General features: G+C 39.8%; 1 protein-coding gene and 1 pseudogene across 4 annotated transcripts in view; both read left to right on the top strand.

Moving 5' to 3' along the window:
- Positions 1 to 19,304, top strand: part of DCP1A (decapping mRNA 1A) — a 56,502-nt gene that overhangs the window by 8,024 nt on the left and 29,174 nt on the right. The gene's annotated exons all lie outside the window — the stretch shown is intronic.
- On the top strand, positions 5,556 to 19,049 carry LOC125931031 (60S ribosomal protein L10-like; annotated as a pseudogene).

The raw sequence follows: 19,304 nt of genomic DNA, 5'->3' as shown, positions 1-19,304 counted from the left end.
CTATACATGTTAAAAATGAGAAATATTAGAACGTACAAATTTTTTAAAGCTCTCAACAGAAGCAGTTCTGGTCAGTGGGTCACAGTGTTCATTTTGATCAGTATACTGGAACGCAAAGCACCCTCCTGTCTAAAACTTGGGATTGAGGTAGGTGTTTTATTTGTGGACACCTCTTCCTAAAAAACACTAATGATAGTTGTTTTTTTTTTTTTAGTTTTTTTTAATGTTTATATATTTTTGAGAAAGAGAATGACAGAGCGTGAGCAGGGGAGGGACAAAGAGAGGGAGACACAGAATCCAAAGCAGGCTCCAGGCTCTGAGCTGTCAGCACAGAGCCCAACGCGGGGCTTGAACTCACAAAGTGTGAGATCATGACCTGAACTGAAGTCAGACGCTTAACCAACTGAGCCACCCAGATGCCCCCAAAACATTGATGATAGTTTTAATTTTTTTTTTTTGATTGGTTGAAGAAACATAGTTTTTTTGCTGTGTAAATATGCGTTACTACTGATCTGCTGATCTTCTGTTCTCATTTGTAAAGAGAATCCATGTTACCAACTGTATTATAAAACCATTCTTTGGAGACTCTGAACTTCCAGGAGTTCCATGGCAGAGGCACATCAAAGTAAATCTCCTTCAACTCCTGTCCAGCAGTATCATGACAGAAAACCTTCCTCCTACAAACATTTAGAATTGCTGTATAAAATATTAAATGCATAGCTTAGGCAAAAAGAGAATAGGGGACATTTCAGTGGCCAGCATCAGAGTGAGAGCTGAGGGCTGAAGTGAGGAGCTTATAAACTGACACTGGCTGCCAGCTGTTAGAGCTTCTTATGTATGGAGCTCTCCTTCAGTAAGGACCCCATTACGGTGACACAGGGCCAGGAGACAAGGCCATGAACTCTTACAGGTGGAGAGGTGGAGCTGAGACACCTTTATATACATACAGCTAGGTCCCCTAATGCGCTACATATTAATGAATCAGAAAGATAGCCCACCAACCAAAGAGGAGGACAAGGCAAGTTTATCTATCTCAGTATGGGCTGTGGTTAGAGGGAAAATGTCTCCCCCTGAAAATTGTGGCCATGAGCCTTCTCTCATACAGGATTTGGGGTTCAGGTTATACCATTCATTTGGTATAATTTCTTACCCAGGCCAAAAACTAACATAAAAATTGATCCTCAGCTGGTGAGTACCCTAGGACACCTGGTAAAAGCAAATGCAAAATTCTTCTAGAGGGACAACCAGATTGCCCGGGGACCTCATTGATAAGCCTCATGGTCTAAAATTACTAACAAGGAGTAATTATCTACAGGGAGATAATTCACAATCAGTGAAAGGTAGAACACAACAAACAGGATTAGCCAAACCTTCCCAGGAATTTTAGTTAATGAAATGATCAGAGACGTTAATGGATATAAATGTCACATGTATAAAATAAAGTGACAGGTAGCTTTGAAAAATAACCAAGTCGAATTCCTAGAACTTAAAATTTTAATTATTGAAATAAACTCTGCCTGGACTCAGCAGTTAATTTGTAACAACAGAAAAGAGAATTGAAGAATAGAAAAGGACATCTGAGGGAATTCTCCAGAATTCATCCAAAAAATGAAAAGAAATGGAAAATGGGACAAAGAGCATAGGCTTGGGAAGTCTAGCATGTAACAGAGAAGAATTTCAGAATATAAAATAGGTTTAAGAGAGACAGTATTTGAAGAGATTACAACTAAGAATTTTCTAGAATCCTTGAAAGACATGAACCTCAGATTCAGGCAGTAAAATAAGGCACCAAGCATAGTAAGTAGAAATACACAAAAAGAAGCAACCAAAGGCTACTTGAGACTAATTACTTACAAAGAGCACCAATTAGACTGACAGCATATTTAGTTGCAGCTCCTGAGTTCGGAAGACAAAGGAAATGTTTTCAGAGTACTGAGGAAAAAACAGCCCACACTTCAGTAGTTCAGGAGAACAAAATAAAGACATTTTTCAACAAAAACGGAACTTTTGCCTCCAGCAGCCCCTTTCTGAAGGTGCTTCTAAAGCAGTGCTGCCTGGTACAATAGCCACTAGCCGCACATGGCTGTTGAGCGTTTGAAATGCTCCTAGTGCAACTGAATTCTGAATTGTATTTAATTTGGTTCAGAAATAAAATTGAGTACAGAAGTAAGAAATGAAGTTTACAAACTATAATGAGCAAAGAAAAGGAGGTGAGTCAAAGTAAGCATGGACTGTATAAAACAGTGAAATGACTGACGTGAGCAGAGGTGCTAAACAGGTGAAGCAGGATGCTGGGGAGGCTCAGTTGGTTAATCACCCGACTCTTCATTTTTGGCTCAGGTCATGATCTTGCAGTCATGAGATCAAGCCCACCTTGGGCTCTGCGCAGACAGCAGGAAGCCTACTTGGGATTCTCTCCTCTGTCTCATTCTGCCCCTACCCTGCTTGCATGTTTTCTCTCTCTCTCTCTCTCTCTCTCTCTCTCTCTCTCTCTCTCTCTCTCACAATAAATATTTTTTAAAAAGGTGAAGCAAAAATACTAGACACTAATAGCTTAAGGTAAAAGCTCTTCAAACCTAAAGCATCCCACGACTCAAGTAAGAATAGATAAATTGATTAACCATAGACTTAAATCAAGCTGTTTGTGTTCAAATGATTCAGGGTAACCACTGCAAAACAAACAGGATGTCTTTTAAACCAGTGCAAACCAGGATGGGGAAAAAGTGAATGAACACCACGGGAAATAGAGAGCCCAACATAAAATGACATAAATAAATCAGTAACTAGAACAAAATGTTAAGTGAACTAAACTTGCCAGTTCAAAAAGATTGTAGGACAGGATGAAGATACAGAATTTGTGAGTAAGGCTGTTTTCAAAAAACTTAAAACTCAAAACCTAGAAAGATTGAAAGTAAGGGGATGGAATGCAATCTATCAGGCAACTGTTAACCGAACAGAGCTGCTGCAGCTGTGCTAATCATACCTGATAGACTTCAGGTGAAAAACATCAGGGGCTAAAGTTGCCACATAATGAGAAGAGGAATGAATTACCTAGAAGATAAAACCACCCCATATGGGATATCCCATATCCCATACGTATACCTAGTATATGCCAGAAATACATATCAAATGTTAAAAATCCATAATCATAGGGGGAGATTTTAACAGGCCACCTCAGTAATTGACAGATAAAGCAGATGGTTGTGAGTTACTGAAACAGTACAGTTAAACTTGATCTACCGGGCATATAAAGAACCCTGCCTGCATCCAGCAATTCGAGAATTTGCATTTTTTTCAAATACATATTAGAAGTTTATAAAAATAACCATATGTAGGCCTCCCAGCCCAAGAAGTTAAGAAAAAAGAGAAATCTGGGTTAAGTTGGAGGAAAATACAGATGAGTAGCAATTAACTGCAGAACAAAGAAATTTCACTAGAAGGATAGAACGAAATCAACAGCAAAAACTCTCCCCCATAACCTGATTGATCCAACAACAACAAAAAGAGTGGGGATGGGGACAGATCGGGCAATATTAGGAATAATCAATATATTTTTTACATATTGCAACTAAATGTAGGGAACACTTTTTTTTAAAAACAAGAAATCGCTATGAAAAACTTTCTGCCTATATGTTTAAGACTTAGATTGTATGGTTTCTTAAAAGAAGCATAGCATAACAAAACTTATTCAGGAATAAAGAGATCTGAATACACTCAGAAACAATAAAATGTTGGGTCAGTAGTTTAAAATCTTTCCCATCACATCTAAATAAAATGCTAAGAAGAATGTCGTATTCAGTAAGTGGTACGAGGACAGTTACTCTCCATTTAGAGACTGGCCTCTGAAAAAGCAGATATAGGATCTGTACATTTCTGATCTTCTCACAGGACACTTATCTCGACAGTCCACTCTTCTACAGTGAGGAGATCATGATTCTATTACCCACTATTCCTTCAGCAAGCATTTGGCAAGCCCCTGCTACACGCAACTTAGCTTACTACTCTGTTTCTTCTAGAAAACGCTTTCCCTAAGACCAGTGTCAGGAGTCCTTTGATTTCCACTTCCGTGGAAATTTAATTTTGGAATGCCCCAAGACTATTTTCTGTAAACAGGGTTCTGAGCAATTTTTTTTTAATCCAAAATTTGGTATTATATGAATCAACAAAAAAGTAAAAGTAAGCAAAATTGGTTTTTCTCTTTGTTACAGCAAGACAGTCTCCATCATAACTTGGTTCATTGAAAACATTAAAGTAAAGGTTTGTGGTCCCAATAAGCTCTATAAAGTCAATTCTGGCATTCAGTGATTTCCTTTTGCAAAAACTATTTCGGTATTGTCTTTTACTCTGTTTTTAAACAAACAAGCTGATTATTTAACTCAGACGTACACCTTAATACAGCGATACTTAATGAACATCTGTCATTTACCAAGCACTTTACCAAGTGCTATATATACCATTTCGATTAAAACTATAAGGTACTTTTAAAGAATTTTAGTTATTTTTTTTAATCCTTAGGTTCTGTTGCATTTTCTTAGAAAAATTATAAGCAAGAAGTCATTAAATTGTGTTAGAACTCTACCTTTCTGAAAGGGTCAGGATTCTTAATGAAATATGTTACTATATCAATCCCAGTGCTATGACTATTACTCCTAAAACAGCTCTGTTAATTAATGGTAAAAATTAATGATTTAAAATCTGTGATTAGAAATATCAGCTATAAATTTTAATGATTAGGCTAGTACTGGTGAAAATCTGATCCATCAGAGACTGTGGAGGAATTTACATGTTTAGGGTTTTTTCCTGGTCATTTTTAGCAGCAACACTGATCCATTAATTAGAAGAAATACACAGTCTAGATTTTGTCTTCTCAGACCTAACTTTATTCCTTCCTTAGACCAATGTATGATGGTGGTTTTAGCCAAAATAGATCTGAGAAGAAAAAAAAAAAAAGATTATTTTACTTTATGTGTATGTTAGACTTCGCATTTTTTTTTTTTACTGAAAGATAAACAAGGACAATTATTCACGTTTCCTGCATCCAACACCTCAGGGCATGGATCTCCCACTGAATGACACTTTTCATTTTTTTAAATGTTTTCTATAATCCAAAAGCACTTTTGGAAAAATGAGCAAAGTATGTTGCCCTGTAACCTGCGTAATGACAACAAATCACTGTAACAAGCAAGTGAAAATAAAAACGTTATTGCTATTTAATATTTTTAAGAACTTACCTCCAAAAGCCTGTGAGAAGTACCTCTTTGTTTCCGCTTCACTTACAACTTTTCCTTTATATCGGGCATCAGTCTCTTGATAGAGAGCATTTTTAATTAAAATTAGATCACTAGAAAAGGCAGGGAGATTCATTTCCATAGTGTTGAAAATACAGCTGCCAAATGGAAAGTTTTAGTAGAAGAAACACTGTAATGTGTACTTTTTTTTTTTTTTTTGTCTCTGCTTGCCCTTTCTCAGTTCAAGGGCAAGACTCAGAACAGTAGAGATGGTAGGTGGCTCCTGGCATTTGCACAGATCTTCAGACTCCAAGCACAGTGCAGGAAATGTCCTTGCAAGAGAAGTTTACAATTTGTCAGGTCAAAAAATGTGACTTCTACCTCCAGACTGAAAGAGGAATTTATAAACAATTCCAAAAGCTCCACAGTCCATTCCCTGTGATCTTTGAATGCAGCACAGTGCTTCTCGAGCAGCCTGAAGAAAGGCAGGCGGTGTTCGCCATCTGCAGCAGCAGTGCTGTGGTTGGTGTGATTCCGTAATCAGTGGAGGAGAAAGGACCTGTGGCAAGTGCATTAATCTGGCCTTCTGGACAAAGATAAGGAAAGAGCCTTGCTGTTGCCACGTTAGTAGATCGAGGAGGTAGAAACACCATGAAAACATAGAGTGTAACTGAGACCCCAAGGCTGACCTGGTGACGCTGTCAGGTCAGACATTTCAAACGTCTCTGTTGCTCTCTCTGTTGCAGCCACTGTTTGGTGTTCTAATAGAGCCTGTAGTGTTCCAGTGGAGTCTCTAGTAGGGCCTCTGCCAAGTACCTTCTGGTTAACTTTGTAAGTCCGTGAACATTTCAGAATTTCCAAAGCAGATTCATTTAGTGTATCTCACTAAGTACTGGCTTTTCCCCCCCTAAAGTAGAGTTGTCAGGTAAAATGCAATTTTATCTTTGTTTTTTATTGTGGTATTACCATAATTATAAATATTTTAAAAGGTAACCATGCATGCACCATTTATCTCTTTTAGATAATTAATAGTTTCTCTTCTGAGAACTCGCAAAGAAAAGCAACAATTACTTATAGCTAAGTGGCAGAAATGTGTTCTTTATATGTATGTATACAGGTTTTCACCTCTTGTTTACAAAGTGAAGTTCATTGTGGAGGTAAAAATTGAAACAGGGGTGCCTGGGTGGCTCAGTCGGTTGGGCGTCTGACTTCAGGTCGGGTCGGGTCATGATCTCACAGCTCATGAGTTCTAGCCCTGCGTTGGGCTCTCTGCTGACAGCTCAGAACCTGGAGCTTGCTTTGAATTCTGTGGCTCCCTTGCTCTCTGCCCCTCCCCCGGTCGTGCTTTCTTTCTCTCTCTCTCTCTCTCTCTCTCTCTCTCTCTCTCTCCCTCTCTCCCTCCCTCCCTCCCTCCCTCCCTCCCTCCCTCCATCTCTCTCTCTCTCAAAAGTTAAAAACAAAAAATTTGAAGCAGAGTAACCACTAGAAGATTTGAAGCCACTCTGGAGTAGGCAGAATAAACCTCAAGACTGAGGTTCAGTCCCCTGGAGGGTCCAGGCAGATCTGAGCTACTTACAAAGTCACTACTTCCAGGGATGCTCGGCATCTTTTTTTTTTTAAACAGAAAGGCATGGAATAAGCATTTGCTACCATTTAAAAATGACACTTTACACAGACACCTGGATTTCTACCTTTCCTTCTTATGACAAAGTGGCTGTATGGCCATACAGCACCTGCATCCCTGTAAGCACTGATAGGAACTCTGGGTAGGGCATGCCTCCCACAGCCTCACTGATCCCACCACAGCCTCACGGATCCCACCACACCCTGTGTCTCTTAGACTATCATGGGCATTTGCCTTACAACCCTGGTTTGGATGATCTGTTAGTAAATCGGCAGAAAAATACATATATAGCAGAGAAGTTAGGAAAAGGAGAGAAAAGAAGTTCCCTCTTTTCTCACCTACTATTTGAACTGTTTCCCAAAGCCCTAAATGTGGATTTTTGGGAGCACAGAAAACAGGAACTCAGCTCCTTGGAGGCCAGGGACCATGCTTCCCAAGCTTTGTTGTCCCTTCTGATACATAAAAGTGATCATTTCTGTGTGGGACACTGGGGTGAATAGACCACTAGGGGTCGGACAGGTCCAACATTTGGCATACCCATAATCACTTGCAGCGACCCACCCCCACCCCCAGGGGAAGCTCTGCCTTGGGAGCAGCAAGTACTGTGTGGCAGGAAACTCTAACAGCAGGCGTCAAGCCCTGGTGTGACTCCCCATTTTGTTTTATTTACTTAGAGCTGCCATTATTTAGGAATAGGAAGTCTGTAACTGGAAACGATCAGTTGTAATATTCTTTGGGTTTATTTTCTTAATTTCCCAAAAAAGTTAGTGGTCATTTCATGTATCTGAATCCCATACTAAGAATACAGTGTTTAAAGGGACTATGGAAGTGATATTGCCAGTAAATGGTTTCAGGCTTGATTTAATTTAGAGAGGGGCACTAAATGTGAAAATACTAAACCAAAGAGCATGCAGAATAACATTTTAAAATTTCCTGACCTATGTCTTTAATCAGTGTTCACTAAATAGACACTGCAATTTTTTTTTATCATTTATTTATTTTTGAGAGATAGAGACAGAGCGTGAGCAGGGGAGGAGCAGAGAGAGAGGGGGAGACACAGATCTGAAGCAGGCTCCAGGCTCTGAGCTGTCAGCACAGAGCCCGACGTGGGGCTCGAACTCCCGGACCGCGAGATTATGACCTGAGCCGAAGTCAAGACACTTAACCAACTGAGCCACCTAGGTGCCCCTAGACATTGCAATTTAAATTTTTTTTTTAATTTTTTAAAAGTGTATTCATTTATTATTTCTGAGAGAGAGAGAGAGAGAGAGAGAGAGAGAGCGCACACGGACAGAGGAGGGGCAGAGAGAGAGAGGAAGACACGGAATCCAAAGACACAGAATCCGAAGCAGGCTCCAGGCTCTGCGCTGTCAGCACAGAGCCCGCATGGGGCTCAAACTCACGAACCACAAGATCCCACCTGAGCCAAAGTCCGACGCTCAACCGAGCCACCTAGGCGCCCCTGCAGTTTAAATTTTAGAAAGTACACTCTCTCTTCTATGTTTGTGTTCATTGGTGTTTTAAGATGTGTGTTCTTTGGCCATAACAGGTAAGCTGCTGAATCCCATTTACCAGCTGCATGTATGGATTCATAGCATTTTCCTGCCTGCCTGTTTGCCACCTACCACAGTTCCTGTCAAAATCCTAGGCCAGCCAGGCTGCAGCCCCACACCCTTTTTCCTGTGTTCTACTTTCCACCTCGGAGCCTTTCTCTTCTCTCTTTCCTTTAATGTCGATGTGGAGCCACCAGGCTAGGCTTATTGTCCTAAAGGAAATGATCTTTCAAGGCAGGGGCATTTGCTGTTTCACTAGCCGGGGCAGGCCACTGTTTACATAATCTATTCCATTCTTACATTACTTTTATAATCAGAAGGATCTTCCTTATGTTTAGAGTAAATGTTTTTGGCCATATTCAAAACACATTTTCTTGTTCTTCCTTCCTGTGTAGAGGATCTTTGTCAGTATCATCTTTAGAAATTTTATAACTCTTAACACCATTGCCAAAAAGCTTTTATCAAACCCCTTTTGTGTTTGGCACCATACTGAGAAAATCTCCAACCTCCTCAGATCCTTTTAGAAAGTAGGTCAGATCTAAATAATAAATGAATCAAAAAGACAGCATGTGCACGAGAGTGATTCCCAGCTCTGTTCTTGTGACATTTCACAGCATCTCAAGAAGTCTCAAGGGATTTTACAAAGCCTCCAAATTAATTTGGATTCTCTTGATCTTGTACATGCCGTATACCATTCCAGATGAGAAGCAGAATGAGATGTAACATCAAATCATAACGGGCTGCTGGATCTGCAAACTGCGCTCTCTGGGAAAATGGAAAACTCTTGCTCCTCAGCTTTTTCAGATTTCTCAATATTGGGGCACCTGGTGGTTCAGTCAATTAAGCATCTGACTTCAGCTCAGGTCATGATCCCGTGGTTCGTGAGTTCGAGCCCCGCGTCGGGCTCTGTGCTGACAGCTCAGAGCCTGGAGCCTGCTTCGGATTCTGTGTCTTCCTCTCTCTCTGCCCCGCCCCTACTCGCTCGCTGTCTCTCAAAAATAAACATTAAAAAAATCTTTAAAATTTCTCAGTATTAACTAATCTAATGGCTTTAATCTTTTGTCAGTCTTGTTTTTCACGATTTTAAAAGAAAGATGCTGTCATTTAAAAAGCAAAGGAAACACTTAATTTTCGATATTCTTTTCTGCATTTTGATGTTTTTCATGGAAGTACAACTTAAAAGTAATTAAATATCCTACCACACTCCCTAACTCTTTGGTGACTTGCCTGTACTGCATGACTTACTTGGGACAGCCGTTAACAGCTGCAAATATGGTGGGGGGTCCAATAGGTAGATAGTTTGCTTTTGTCTTGAGTTTTCTCAAGCTTTAAATCAGGATGCCATCATTATTTGCCACAGCAAAATAATACTATATTGTCAAATCCTTAAATTGCTGTAGTTAATCAAGGAAAATTATGTCGGGATGTTTCAGCAAATGAATTGTTCATGGTATGTGTTGGGCCTTGGAGTGGAAGTTCTCTTGAGGGAAGAATACTTGGCTTTGGCTTGGAGACAGGTCCTCCGTGATCTGAGCTATCTGGTAACTTGTCTGTCTTTCCTCACCGGTGACAGTGACAGGCTCAGGGGCAGCTCTCAGGGCTTTCTTGCCAGTTGCATGCACTGTGCATTTGATATGTTGGCAGACAGAGCTGATTCTTGGATGCGTGTCTGAACCTCTACAGGTCCACTTTTGGCAGAATCGAGTGTGACTCTTATCCCGTACCCATTAAGCTATCGTTATGGCTTCCTTATCTTTATTTCTTCTGCAAACATGCCTTTGAAAGTGTTTGGGTCTCTTTTGGCAGTTTACTTGATAATGTACAAGAGTGGAAGGCGTATGTCTTATTTCTAAATTCTAGAGTATTTCTTCAAGGGAAGAAGAGAGGATATAAGTAAAGTTTTGTCAACGTAAGTTGATAGTTCTGCTGGGTTTATTTTGATTATCCATATGGAATTCTTTCTTAAGAGTTGGGCTTTCAGCCCCCTATGAAAACATTATTAAATGCCCCTGTTCAGCCCAAAGAATGTTCTGAGCCTAATGTATTGCATATCACAAACTTTCTGATCAGTCTAAGTTACATGGGTGTGTCCATCAGAGGGAAACTGGAATCTTGTATTTGGACTCTTGTGTTTCGTGTGTTCTTTAGCCAAGGTTGGAAGAAAGATGGTTGCATGTACTTGCCATATATGGAGTCTTTTCAAAGCCCAGTCTGATTACTCTATGTAGGAGCAAAACTTAGCCGCGAGGAATAGGAACATAAGCAAAGATACTGCAGAAGATACTGCTTATATCTTGTCTATAACAGAGCTTCCTCTGTGTTCCTTGTCAAAGGGATGTCAAAGCTAAATTTAATCTGTTTACTTACATGTAAAATATTCCAAGATTACTTGTTATTCATTAGACATTGATTCTGCTTGAAGCGTTGGTGGTGTTTTATAGTTCTGTGAACAGAAGAGGGGCTGTGAACCTGGATTCCAAACATGGAAAACTCTTCACATCAGGCTGCATGAAGGCTCAGAAAACAAAAGCCAACCTGGTAGTGTGGTAGTTAGTGTGCACAGTCACCTGCAGGACACATAGCCAGACATGGAGCCCAACAGTCAAGGACGGTTTTAGTGAAATTGAAGGGTTTCTCTACCAGAGAACAGGTTAGGAAAAAAATTCACGTTGATGATTTCATTCATAAAATGAAGCCATTCACTCACTGTATCAATGTTTTCACTCCCTTTGCAAGGACAACTGAAAAAAATCCAATTAAACTTTTATTTCTGTCAAAAAAGGAACTTTAAAGTTGTGATTGGCCATGAATGTTTTTGTAGAATATAATGACGTTAATTCAGCATGAATAAAAATTTGCCATTAAAAAGCTTTTGTACACTGAAAACTATAAGACATTAATGAAGGAAGTCGAAGAAAACACAAAGAATTGGGAAAATATTTCATGCTCCTGGATTAGAAGGAGTAATATTGTTAAAATGTCTATACTGCCTTAAGCAATCTACAGATTGAGTGTATTTCGTATCAAAATTGCCATGACGTTTTTCACAGAAATAGAATAAACGATCCTAAAATTTGTATGGAACCACAAAAGACCTCAGATAGCCAAACTTGAGGATGAAGAAAAAATCCAGAGGTATCACAGACCCAGATTTCAGATAAACTACAGAGCTGTTGTATGCAAAACAGTATGGTACTAGCACAAAAATAGACACATAGATCAGTGAAACAGAAGAGAGTACCCAGCAGTAAACCCACACATATATGGTCGAGCTAATTTCCAACAAGGGAACCAAGAATATACCATGGGGAAAAGACAGTCTGTTCAGTAAATGGTGTTGGGGAAAGTGGACAGCTACCTGCTACTATCTTATCTTACACCATACACAAAAAATAAATTCGAAATAGATTAAAGACTTGAATGTAAGACCTGATACTGTGAAACCCCTAGAGGAAAACATAGGTGGTAAGCTCCTAGACATCAGTTTTGGCAATGATTTTTTGGATTTGACACCAAAAGCAAAGGCAGAAAAAGCAAAAATAAACAAGTGAGACTATATCAAACTAAAAGCTTTTGCAGAGCAGAGGAAACCTTCAACAAAATAAAAAGGCATCCTACCAAACAAGAGAAAAATGTTTGCAAGTCATATATCTGATATGGGGCTAATATCCAAATTATATAAAGGACTCATGCATCTCAATAGCAAAAGAACAATCTGATTAAAAAGTGGGCAGAAGATTTGAACAGACATTTTTCCAAAGAAGACATACAGATGGCCAACAGGTACGTGAAAAGATGCGCCACATCACTAATATCAGGGAAATGCAAATTAAAACCACAATGAGGTTACTCCACACATGTTAGAATGGCTCTTGTCAAAAATACAAGAAATAACAGGGACACCTGGGTGGCTCAGTCAGTTGAGCATCTGACTCTTGATTTCAGCTCAGATCATGATATCATGGTTCGTGATATCAAGCCCGGCATCTGGCTGTGCACTGACAGCACAGACCCTGCTTGGGATTCTCTGTCTTCTGTCTCTGCCCCTTCCATGCTCAAACTCTCTCTCTCTCTCAAAATAAATAAATAAAACTTTAAAAAATAAGAAACAACAGGTGTTGGAGAGGATGTGGAGAAAAGCAAACCTTCATGCACTGTTGCTAGGACTGTAAATTGGTGCATCTACTACGGAAAACAGTATAGAGATTTCTCAAAAAATTAAAAATGAAACTACCATATGATCTGGCAATTCCACTTCTGGGTATTTATCCAAAAAAAATGTAAACACTAATTTGAAAAGATATATGCACTTCTGTGTTTATTGTAGCGTTATTTACAATAGCCAGAATGTGGATATAACCTAGGAGTCCACCAATGGATGAATGGAAGAAGAAAATGTATATATACACAATGGAATATTATTCAGCCATTAAAAAATTGAAACCTTACGTTTTGCAACAATATAGATGGACCTTGAGGACATCATGCTAAAATGAAGTAGATCAGATAGAAAAAGATAAATATTATATGATCTCACTAATGTGTGGAATCTTTAAGGAAGAAAAAAAAAAAAAAAACAGGATGCCTGGGTGGCTTAGATGGTTAAGTGTCCAACTCTTAATTTCGGCTCAGGTAATGATCTCACAGTTTGTGAGTTCGAGCCCCTCATCAGGTTCTGTGCTGATAGCGCAGAGGCTGCTTGGGATTCTTCCTCTCCCTCTATCTCTCTGCCTGTCTGTGCTCACTCTGTCTCTCTCTCTCTTTCAAAATAAATAAACTTAAAAGCTCATGGATATAAAGAACAGATCGATGGTTGCCTGAGGTGGGGGGAGGGGAGATCAAAAGGTACAAATTTCCAGTTACGAAATGAGTAAGTTATGGGGATGTAATATACAGCATGGTGACTATAATTCTATATTCTGTCATCCTTTTATTGTATGTTTTTTAACTTCTTTATACTCTATTTTATGTGTTAGTTTAGTCTATAAGCATAATTAAAGCTCATTAAGTTTTTGTTTTATAAAAAAAAATGTGTTCTTTCATGTAATGAGGCAATGGCTGTGTGGTGTCAAGACCACTGGCCTAAGAGTGAGAGTACCTGAGTTCTAGCCACAGTGCCAAGACTGTTTTCTTCTGATTTGTAATAAGCTATTTAGCCTTTCCATGAACCTCAGTTTCCATCCATAAAAGTGCACAGTGAGACTTCTGATCCAAACAAGATGGCCTAGACTTACTTGTCTCTCCTTGCTTCTCCCTGTTAAGTACAACTATAAAACCCAGAAATAACACAAGAGACAATCAGTAGAACTCTGAAAGGTGGAAAGGGGAAGACTCAGAACTGGCAAAACAGCACAGCAACAGGGTCTTACAACCCTGTTGTAACAGGGTTACAGAAGGTGTAACCCTTACAGAAGGTGGGAACCCAGGCCTGGTATTTGCTGACCTCCAACCTAGCAACACAGGACAGGTCAGGTAGGCTCATTCCCCTCCTGGATCAAGTGGTAGTCCTGCCAACAATATCAGGTGAGCCCAGAAAAACTGGCAGAAAGGATTAGAGGAGCCCTGCTGACAATGAGTGGCCACCAGGGGGAGTGCTTTCCCTCCCTCCCACGAAGGGGAGGGAAGGGTGGAGGAGGAGTCACATCACTGGCCGAGTCTGGGAAGCAGTCTTCATCTGTGAAAGTCAGAGGCTCTCTTCCAGGACAGGCACACCAGGTGGCCTAGCCATGGGGAACTCCTCCCACACCTTCAAGATACTTGGCTGAGAGCCGACTAAATTCTTACTTCAAGAAATTATAAAAAGAAGAGCAAATTAAGCTAAAAACATACAGAAGTAAGGAAAGAATGAAGATAAGAGCAGAAGAAATCAATGACATTGAAAATATGAAAAGAGAAAAATTAGTGAAACAATAAGCTGGGTTTTTAGAAAACTTTTAAGTTTATTTTGAGAGAAACAGAGACAACACAAGTGGGGGAGGGGCAAAGAGAGGGAGGGAGAGAGAAAATCTCAAGCAGGCTCCTCACTGTCATTACAGAGCTCCGTGTGGGGCTCAAACCCATGAAGCAATAAGATCATGACTTGAGCTGAAACCAAGAGTTGGACGTTTAACTGACTGAGCCACCCAGGCACCACAAATTAAAAAAAGGTCAATAAAATTCACAAACCTTTTTAGCAATACTAAGAAAAATAAAACACAATGTACCAGTATCAGGAATGGAATAGTAAGTATCACTATAGATTCTCCAGACATTAAAAGGGTAATAAGCTAATGCTGTGAACATTTAAGTACTTTATTTTTCTTTAATGTTTTTTTTTACATTTTTTAAAATTTATTTTTGATAGACAGCACAAGTGGGGGAGGGGCAGAGAGAGACAGAGACAGAATCCAAAGCAGGCTCCAGGCTCCAAGCTGTCAGCACAGAGCCCGACACGGGGCTTGAACTCACAAACTGTGAGATCATGACCTGAGCCAAAGTCAGACGCTCAACCGACTGAGCCACCCAGGCACCCCCTGTGAACAGTTTTATAGTCATAAACTTGATAACTTGGAAGAAATGGACCAGTTCCTTGAAAACCCAAACTACAAAATTCAACCAAGACAAAATAGATAACATGAATAGTCCTATAGCCATTGAAGAAATTGAATTCATAATTCAAAAGAAAAAAATCTCCAGGCCTAGATGGTTTTACTGGAGAATTCAAAGAGGAGTTAACACTAATTTTACATAGTTTCTTCCAGAAAACAGACAAGGAGGGAACAATTTTCAACTGATTTTATAAAGCCAGTATTACTCTGATACCCAAACTAGGCAGACAGTACAATAAAAGAAAACCACAAACCAGTATCTCTCAAGAAGTAGGTTAAAAAGGGGGCACCTGGGTGGCTCAGTTCGTTGAGCATGTAACTTTGGCTCAGGTCATGACCTCACAGTTTGTGAGTTCAAGCCCTGCGTTGGGCTCTGTGTCGACAGCTCAGAGCCTGGAGCCTGCTTCAGATTCTGTGTTTCCCTCTCCCTCTGCCCCTTCCCTGCTTGCACTCTGTGTCTCTCTCAAAAATAAATATTAAAAAACAAAAAAATTTTTAGAGAAGTAAGTTTAAAAAAATCCTCAGCCAAATATTAGCAAACTCAACAATATAGAGAAAAAGATTTTATTCCAGATCTGCAAAGCTGGTTCAGTATTGAAAATAAGGGGCACCTGGGTGGCTCCATCAGTTTAGCACCTGACTCTTGGTCTCAGCCCAGGTCATGATCTCACAGTCATGAGATCGAGCCTCTTGTCAGGCTCCGCACCAAGTGTAGAGTCTGCTTGGGATTCTCTCTCTCTCTCTTTCTCTGCCCCTTCCCCACTTGTGCACACACACATACACACTCTCTCAAAAATAAACATTTTAAAAAATACATTGAACGTCAGTTTAATCCACCATATCAAAAGACTAAAGATGAAATAGAAATATCACATGATCATATTTAGTGTTTTTGATGCAGGGAAAAAACCCATGTCCATGCATGATAAAAACTCTTAAGTTGGGAATAGAAGTAAATTATGTGATCTTGATAAAGAGCATCTGCAACAGACTTACAGCCAGCATTATACTTACAGTGAAAGGCTGAATGTTTTCCCTTTAAGATTGAGAACAAGGCAAGGATGTCCACTGTCAACACTGCTGTGCAACATAGCACTGAAAGTTCTAACCACTGCAATAAGGCAAGAAAGAAAAATAGGCCTACATATTGGAAGAGAAAGGGGAGAAAAATAATAAAAATGTTATTCGCAGATAACAGACTAAGTACAAATTCCTAGAACTAATTAGTGAGCTTGGTAAGATATGAGAATACAAGATCAACATTCAAAACTCAGTCACAATTAAAAACTACCATTTAGGGGCGCTGGCTGGCTCGGTCGGCAGAGCATGTGACTCTTGATCTCGGGGTCATGAGTTAGAGTCCCACAGTGGGTGTAGAGATTACTTAAAAAGATAACCTTAAAAACAAGCCACCATTTATAGCCCTTACAAAGAAAGTTAAGTACTTGGGCATAAATTTAACAAAACATGTATAGGATCTGTGTGCTGAAAATTACTGATGAAAGAAATCAAAGAAGATCTAAATAAATGGAGAGATAGACTGTACTTGTGCATTGAAGTACTCCACATAGTACAAATTCACCTATTCCCAAATTGCTCTGTAGGTTTAAAGCACTTTCTTCTATCAAAATCCCAACAATGTTTTTTGTAGGCATAAACAAACTTATTCTAAAACTTCTATGGAAAAGCATAGGCCGTAGAAGATAAAACAATTTGGAAAAGCATAAAGTGGGGGGAATTATTAAGGCCTACTATATAGCACAAGAATCAAGACAGTGTGGTACTGGTGGAGGAATAAACACATAAATAGGATAAAATAAATCTGGAAATAGACCCACACAAATATACCCAACTGATATTTGACAAAGGTACAAAATACTCCTCAATAAAGAGAGGAGAGCATTTTCAACAAATAATGCTGGATAGAACATTTAGACCAAAAGAAAACCTTAACCTAAACCTTTTTATGCAAAAATTAATTCAAAATCAATTACCAACTGATGGAGCGCCTGGGTGGCTCAGTTGGTTAAGCGTCTGACTTCGGCTCAGGCCATGATGTCATGGTTCTTGGGTACAAGCCTGCATCAGGCTCTGTGCTGACAGCTTAGAGCCTGGAACCTGCTTCAGATTCTGTGTCTCTCTTTCTCTCTGCTCCTGACCCTCCCCCCCCCCCAAATCTTTCTCAAGAATAAATAAAACATTTTAAAAAAGTGATTACCTACTGAAATGTAAAACTATAAACCTTTTAGGAAAAATCATAGAAAATTGTGTTACTGCGGGTCCATCAGGAAAGAATCCTTGACACCAAAAGCATGATCCATAAAAGGAAAAATTGGTAAGTTGGGCCTTGTCAAAATTAAAAATCTTTGCTCTGGAAGGACCTTACTAAGAATGAAAAACAAGCTCCAGATAGAAAATATCTTCAAACCACATATCCAACAAAGGCCTAGTATCTTGAATATCTAAAGAACTCATAAAATTCAACAGTAAAAAACGTCCAATTAGAAGGGGCAAAAGACATGAACAGACATTTGACTAAACAGAAAATATGGATGACAGAGAAGCACATGAAAAGATGTTCAGCATCATTATTAGCTTCTAGGGAGATGTAAACTAAAACCACAGTGAGATGCCACTATATACCTGTCAGAATGGATGAAGTTAAAAATAGAAGAACAGATGCTGGCAAGGATGCAGAGAAACTGGATTGCTCATATGTTGCTGGTAGGAATATAAAATAGTACCAACACTCTAGAGAACAGAGTTTCTTCTTTAAACTGGACATGCAACTTCTGTGACTCAGTAACTGTGCTTTGGGGCATTTAACCCAGAGATGAAGACTTACATTCACACGAAAACCTGTGCATGAACATTCATAGCTGCTTATTTGTTAACTCAAAACTGGAAACACACCATGTGTCCATCAGTGGATGAACGTTTGAACAGGTATGGCCACACCATGAAGTACTACACAGCCGAAAAAGAGAGTGGGGGTGGGGATGAACAATTGGTGCAAGCAACAACTTGGATGAATATCCAGAGAATTATGTTGGGTTAGAAAACTCAATCTCAAAAAGTTGCATGTTATATGATTCCCTTTATATTCTGTAACATTCTTGAAATGACAACATTAAAGAAACAGAGAACAGATTAGTGTGTCTGCCAGGAGTCAGAGATGGGGGAGAGGGACCAAGGGAAGAGGGTGTGGCTATAAAAGTCCACCAGGGATCTTTGTGGCCACAGCAATGTTCTGTAACTTGACTGTATCAATGTCAGAATCCTGGCTGTGAAATCATACTATAGTTTTACCAAACGTTACCAATGGAAGAAACAAAGGGCACATACAGTCTCTGTTTATTTTTTCCAAGTGTGTGTGAAGCTACAATTATTTCAAAATTAAAAGTTTAATTTAGCCCTTTTCCTTTGGAGCGCCACTGAAAATCCTGGTGTCGCCATGGTGTTACCAGTATTGTAAGAACAAAACATACGCAAAGTCTCACTTCGGCAGAAGTGTCCCTGATGCCAATATCCACATCTTTGACCTGGGGCAGAAGAAGGCAAAAGTGAATGGGTTCCCACTATGTGGCACATGACGTCAGATGAATATGAGCAGCTCTCCTCTGAAGCCCTGGAGACTGCCTGTATTTTTGCCAGCAGGTACATGGTGAAAAGCTATGGCAAAGATGGTTTTCATATCCAAGTGCAACTCCACCCCATCCCCATCATCTGTATCAACAAGATGTTGTCCTGTGCTGGGGTTGACGGGCTCCAGACAGGTATGTGGAGTGCCTTTGGAAAACCCCAGGGCACATGGTTAGGGTCCACAGTGGCCATGTCATCATGTCCTTCCAGAAGCGTGTGATTGAGGCCCTACGCAGAGCCAAGTTCAGGTCCTCTGGCCACCAGAAGATCTTCATTTCCAAGAAATAGGGCTAAGTTTAATGTGGACAAATTTGGAGACATGATGGCTGAAAAGCAGCTCATCCCATATGGCTGTGGGGTCAAATACATCCCTACTCATGGCCTCTTAGACAAACGACAGGCTCTGCACTCATGAGAACCTCAGCACTGCTCCCTCCTTATTCATGCCCACCAATAAATTCTACTTCCTGACTTAAAAAAAAAAAAAAAGTTTAATTTTTAAAAAAAGACATAATGATATCTGCACTGCCTGTACCAGTCATTTTAAGTATGAAGGAAGGTGCAGCCTGGGCCAAGCTGTGAGTATCATGGTGGGCGCACGTGGTAGCAATGAGCCATAGCTATTCATATGTTTGTTTTGACTTATAATTCAGTATTTCTGTCCCACCTT

Source organism: Panthera uncia, chromosome A2 (genome assembly GCF_023721935.1).
Source record: "Panthera uncia isolate 11264 chromosome A2, Puncia_PCG_1.0, whole genome shotgun sequence".
NCBI classification, from domain to species: domain Eukaryota; kingdom Metazoa; phylum Chordata; class Mammalia; order Carnivora; family Felidae; genus Panthera; species Panthera uncia.
Note: the sequence above shows the minus strand (reverse complement) of the source record. Positions and strands in the feature narration are given on the sequence as shown.